This window comes from Chanodichthys erythropterus, chromosome 11, assembly GCF_024489055.1.
Source record: "Chanodichthys erythropterus isolate Z2021 chromosome 11, ASM2448905v1, whole genome shotgun sequence".
Lineage (NCBI taxonomy): Eukaryota > Metazoa > Chordata > Actinopteri > Cypriniformes > Xenocyprididae > Chanodichthys > Chanodichthys erythropterus.
In genome coordinates, this window is record NC_090231.1 from 34385860 (window position 1) to 34392239 (window position 6380).

Here is a 6380-nt window from a genome sequence, read left to right on the forward strand (position 1 = left end):
AATATCTCTCCTCAGAGACATACATTGATTAGATGAAGCACTTATGGAGTCTGATAAGTATCATTCACTGATCATTAGCCTATGGTCTTTTAGAGGATTTATGGTCAAAAAAGTAGTCCCATCTACTGAACTAGAGGGTGAATTAAACATTTGTGTATTATCTCTTAAATAGGGCTCTGGCTTGCGATTCCAATCCAATTAATCTTCTCTAAATATCTATGGATTTTTCACACTTTGCCCAATAGTTCATAAAACTAATGCAAGTCACATTTATAAATTCAGATGTTCGAAAATGAGATTGCAACATATGCTAGAATGTGCTCATTTGTCTTCATCAAGATAAGCGGTGAAAGCTAAGCTGGTGGGAACCGGAGAACTGCAGCACCCTTTACAAGCTCCTCCTCCAGAGGGAGACACTTTCTCCCCTTCTGCCATATCTAAGAGATCAGGTTGTAATCATACAGTAGTGTGTTTGGGCCCACTTCAAAATCCCTCTTTCGGTTTGTTTCATTCCCTCAGGAAAGACAAATCCCTTATGAGAGCTCTTAAATTTCTCAGTTGTTTCTCCTAAATATCAATGAGGTTAACTCGAGATTTAATAGACACTTTTGTTTAGATATCCTGCCTCTTTCCTGATAAAAAGACCCCGATAATCTCCTTGAGAGTTTCTGAAAAAATGTTCCAAAATAACAACGCATGTAATCAAAAATCAAAGTTTTGATTGTGAACACAAACATTTCACATTCTATTCTTCCAAGAACCGAATCATATGAACTATATAACTACATACTCCACTGAAAAAAACTCAAATTTATCTTGGTTCTTCCTACCATTTCTTTGTCAATATCCTGATATGTGATGCATCTTTCAGTAATTCCTCTATAACACAAGACATGACTAGATCGCACAATTTAATGTATCCCCCCCCCCCCCCCCTTCAAATCCAAGGCATTTCCCTCAGTCATAATCATCTGCCATTTCTAAACGTGTCTACCCATTGTTGCATGACTAATTAATTAGCAAGACAAAATGAAGGGGCAGTGAAAAAGAAAAACACTTGAAGCATGTTGGGCTGTAGCCAACTTCAGCTGGACCTCTGCTCCCTTAGTTGGGAGTTAGCTAGTTTCCTCTTTCCTCTGACATCACTCCTCAAGCCTCATGCAACAATAATACGGCCCCAATTGCATGACATTATAGCTTCCTTACATGAACATGGGAGGGCCGGGCTGAGGTCCCTCCTGACCGCAGCGTACTGCGCTTAGTTCCCAGCTAGAACCAGCTGCACAGCTGCTGCATGGGAGAAACACAAATGGATAAAGAGATTCCAGTCTGTTTTGGGGATAAAAAGTTTCCTAACAGAGCACTTCCCATCTCTGGGCAGTCCATGTACCACTGTTAAAAATGCAATGCAGCTGTGTTGTGGTCCCAAAGGCACATTTTAGACTAAAAGTACACTGTCAATAAGGGCACCTGCCCCTTGTGCAATTAAAATCAGGAAACAGATGTGTTAATGACAAGTGATTCACAGGCCAACCCATATTTAGTGCTTATTTTTGTATTTTTATACATGAATTATTAGCAGCATCTCACTTGTAAAACAAACTGTATTTTTATGAGAAAACATACTTGTAATCTGACATGCAGAGACTTTAGGAACACTGTTAAAACTACTAGATCATAAGTGTCTTTTATGCAATCACTGGAGATACAGCCAGATGAATTATAATTGTTTTTTTTGTTTGTTTGTTTTTTTTTTTTTTTTAACAAAGCAATAAATCTACACAAACTCGAAGCTCCCCAAGGAGTCTGGTATCTCAAAACTTTAGTGCATTGATTTTTTGAAATCAAGAATTTTCATTCCATTCTTTGATCTTAATTTGTTGTTTTAGCTTAATTTACAAATGCGAGCCAAATGCTAAAGCATGTGCCAATACATGCACAAACACAGAGTCAACAAAATGCACCTTGTGTGTGTGTGTGTGTGTGTGTTTGTTTTAATGTGGTCCAGATGTTTTTTAGGCACATGGAAACAGGTGATGATAGCATTAGCCTGGGATTGGACACAGATGGAAAGGGGCTTGAATTTATTCCTGTATCACCACCGGGACCACAAATAATTCTTTTTCTCTCTGAATGATGAAAATTATTTCAAAGTGAATTATGCTCGGCCAACTCTCTGTGTTGTATAAATTTGCCATACCAAGGGTCCTCTCTCAGCGTTAGATCATCAGTCAAGAAAAACATATCATTCATGTCTTGCCTTGTCATATTCTCACTTTGAGGCTGAAGGATTGGCTGGTCCTTGAGGGACAATATTACCACATTTAGGAGGTCTGGTCTGAAAGCAACATGGCTGAGATTATCCTGCCAAGGTTTTGTGTGAACGTCCAGCCAGACCATAACTGCTGATAATTAGTATGCACTCATTTTTTATTAATTGATTTAATTTCTTCTGTTAATTTCTTCTGTTCTCCTCAGTTTAAGTTACTTTCGATAAAAGTGTCTGCTAAATGATTAAATGCGAATACATACATATAGCTACATGAAAAAGTATGTGAACCACTTGCAGAATCTGTGACATTGTGAATAATTTTAACAAAATAAGAGAGATAATACAAAATGCAGGTTATTTTTTATTTAGTACTGTCCTGAGTAAGATATTTTACATAAAAGATGTTTACATATAAAAATAAAAAAAAAGCTGAATTTATTAAAATAACCCTGTTCAAAAGTTTGAGAACCCTTGGATCTTAATACTGTGTGGTTACCTGGATGATCCACGACTGTTTTTATGTTTGGTGATGGTTGTTCATGAGTCTCTTGTTTGTCCTGAGCAGTTAAACTGAGCTCTGTTCTTCAGAAAAATCCTCCAGCTCCTGCAGATTCTTCAGTTTTCAAGCATTTTTGCATATTTGAACCCTTTCCAGCAGTGACTGAATGATTTGGAGATCCATCTTTTCACACTGAGGACAATTGAGGGACTCAAACTCAACTATTAAAAAAGGTTCAAACATTCACTGATGCTCCAGAAGGATTAAGGATTGAACTTTTTTGAATTTACAGAGCAAGGTAAATTGTTCTTAATTTGTCTTCCGGGAAACATGCAAGTATCTTCCGAAGGGTAGTACTAAATGAAAATAAATAAATAAATAAATAAATATATATATATATATATTTAAACAAAATAAGAAAAATTTTAACATCTTCATCCTGTTCAAAAGTTCTTAATGCATATTGTTTCCCTCAGGAGCATCAGTGAATGTTTGAACCTTTTTTAATAGTTGAGTTTGAGTCCCTCAGTTGTCCTCAGTGTGAAAAGATGGATCTTAAAATCATACAGTCACTGCAGGAAAGGGTTCAAATATGCAAAAGATGCTTGAAAACTGAAGAATCCACAGGAGGATTTTTCTGAAGAACAGAGCTCAGTTTAACTGCTCAGAACAAACAAGAGACTCATGAACAACCATCACAAAACATAAAAAAGCAGTCGTAGATCATCCAGGTAACCACACAAAGTATTAAGAACCAATGGTTCACAAACTACCAATTTCTTCAATTAAATTGGTCAAGAATGATATCTATTATCTTACAAAATACATCTATTTCAAATAAATGCTGTTCTTTTTTAACGATTCTGTTCGTCGAATATTCATGAAAAAACTTTGATAAGAAATGTTTAAATGTCGAAATAGTTAAATTGTAATATGTCACAATATTACTGCTTTTAGTTTTATCAAATAAATGCAGCCATGGTAAGCATATGTGATTTCAAAATCATTTAAAAAGTCTTATTGACCTCAAACTTTCATTTCTGATGTAACCCTGTTTCATTCCAAATAAAGCTCTTATCCTCTCTTTATGTAGAGAAGTTCAGTCTCTTCAGACCCATATCATGCTTGTAATATGAAGGATTGTTTCCAGTCTGGCCAAGTTGGAAACAAGCTTTCTGGGTAGTTTTAAAACTAATCAGTTATGATTGGATGGCTGGTGGGTCAGTCTGTTGGGATGAAGGAAAGAGCCACTACATGTGTCAAAGAACTGAGTGAGGATAGACATGAAGCAGAACAGAGAAATATGTCCAAACTGTGTAATTACACCTCTCAAGAGACAGGGATACTTGAGTGTATGAACAAGATCTGTCAAGATCTGAGTATACAGTGTATTTGTACGTCACAGCCGATTGTTCAATATCTCAAAACATCATTATTATTTGAGGTTAATGTAATAATCTTGTGCAAGATCCATTATTGTTAGGTGCATTCAATTTGGCCTCCACAATCAGAACATGCTTCGGAGTAAGAAAGACAGAGACGTTGAGCTCACCGGTCCTTCTTCACATCTACTGAAATGGCCAGTTCATGTAATTACTCTATCACGGCTTCCAGGGACCCTCCCCCATATCACCTTAACGTTAAGCCCCCATCCTCACACCCCACATGGGCAGATCAACAGTAGAACCCTTCATGAAAGCACCCCAAATGGGGCAGCACAAAGTCTATGTGACAGCCATTTGGGAAGAGGGTCGTTCACTGTGATGGATGCATAAGAAAGCAACACGTTGTCCCAGCAAGGTGCCACGGAGCTGCGCTCTACTTCAGCCACCTTTTAACCACCATGTCGCAGTGTGAAATGATTCATTTGCGTTGGCAGACGGCCGTATATCCATGGCAAGACAGAAATCCCTGTTCTAAATCTCACACCCTCTGTTACATGTTTATGCAGCTGGATTGTTTTATTGGGCCAATTAAATGAAGTTGTGATAATTGAGCATAAGTATCAGGGTGGGGAACAGGGGCAGTCCAGCTGTCAACTGCTGGGCTCAATGAAATCCTAAACAAAGCTCTTTACACCTGTGCTCTTTAAATATTACAGCTGTGTGATGAAAAACAATAGGGAGGAATTACCCGAAGAGAACACAAATGTTGATTTTGAGTCATAGATGGTAGAATCAGTTCTGTGCTCTTTGAAGACACCCTACACTGGCAGGGAAGGCGCTTCAGTAATTTTGCATTCAAGGGCATGAAAGCATCAACTCATTTCCTGCACATCTCATCCTGATCATATCCCAGCAAACCCCATGACTCACCCTGCAAAGGATGCAAACGTGGTATTTGTTTGGAGCTCGGCAGGCCAAGGGATCTCCCAGCGGAGCACAGAAAACTCACACAGCTGCCTGAAAGCCCACTAACTTTGCTTTCCGTCCCCCCCGTGATAGCAACCATAGCTGTTTTGAGCATTTCCACTCCGTCACAAAGAAGATCACTGTGAATTCAGCATTCTTGTTAAAATAAGTGTGCATTGAAAAAAAAAGAATAATACATGTCTGTTAACAATTCACTAAAGATATAATATAGTGATTTTTCAGTTGTAATTTGTAAAACGTGAAATAGAAACTTTAAGGGGCTTGTTTACCCCAAATTCTCAACATTTTCTCACTCGCATGTGACTCCAAAAACTTGGAGTAAGGAATTTGGGATACAAAAGAAATTACTTTAATAATGTTTTAGTGGGTTTTTTTTATCAATAAAATTAAATTTATTATCCAATGTTGTTTTGAGGCCCATCGTTCTTTAAAATAAGTATGTTTACATGCATTTTGAGGACAATAATTTATCATTTTAAAATGTCACGAACACTTTTAGGTTGGATTTACTAAACAGGGCAAATTAGCGTGAGAGCGCAATCCCATAAAAGCACCGATGGGAGTGGAAAGTTCTGTGCGTGATCTACAGACAGAGCTGGATCATTTCCATAATGACCAACACATTCTACCAAGAGCAACACAATTAGAATCTGGTTTAAGACATGCTTTTTTGGGGGAGTTAAATAATGGCGCAAATACCAGCAAATTGACTAGCGCAAACCTTAGTAAATCAACTTGCATGATTCAATTTAGATTTTAAATTTTGTGTCTGAAAGGGAAACTCCTACAAATGCATATGCAGTCAGCTGCAAAATTAACTGTGTCGACTCCTTTTTAGCAATAATGGCTTTAGTAAATCCTGACAGTAGTTTTTTAACACCAAAGGAGGGTTTGCGCTGACACAAGCTGTTAGTAAATCTGGCCCTTAAGTCTGAAATTGTACCAGTACAGTTTTTTCGAAGTCAAACTAACAGGCCTAGATAATGCGATTCGGCCTGTCTAGCATGTATACGTGTTAATCAGACTATTAATGGGCCTCTGCATCATGTAATTGCTCTGAAAGACAGAGTTGACATGCAGCATTTAAAACAGTTATATATTAGTCTTGGACAAACCGACTGTAGCTCGATAATAATTGTGCTGACTTGAAGTCTATAATCTTGAACACTGAGCTCAGTTTGAATGTGTAACGCAAGATATCAATGTTAGCAGCTGTCTCAGATCTTCTCACTCACTC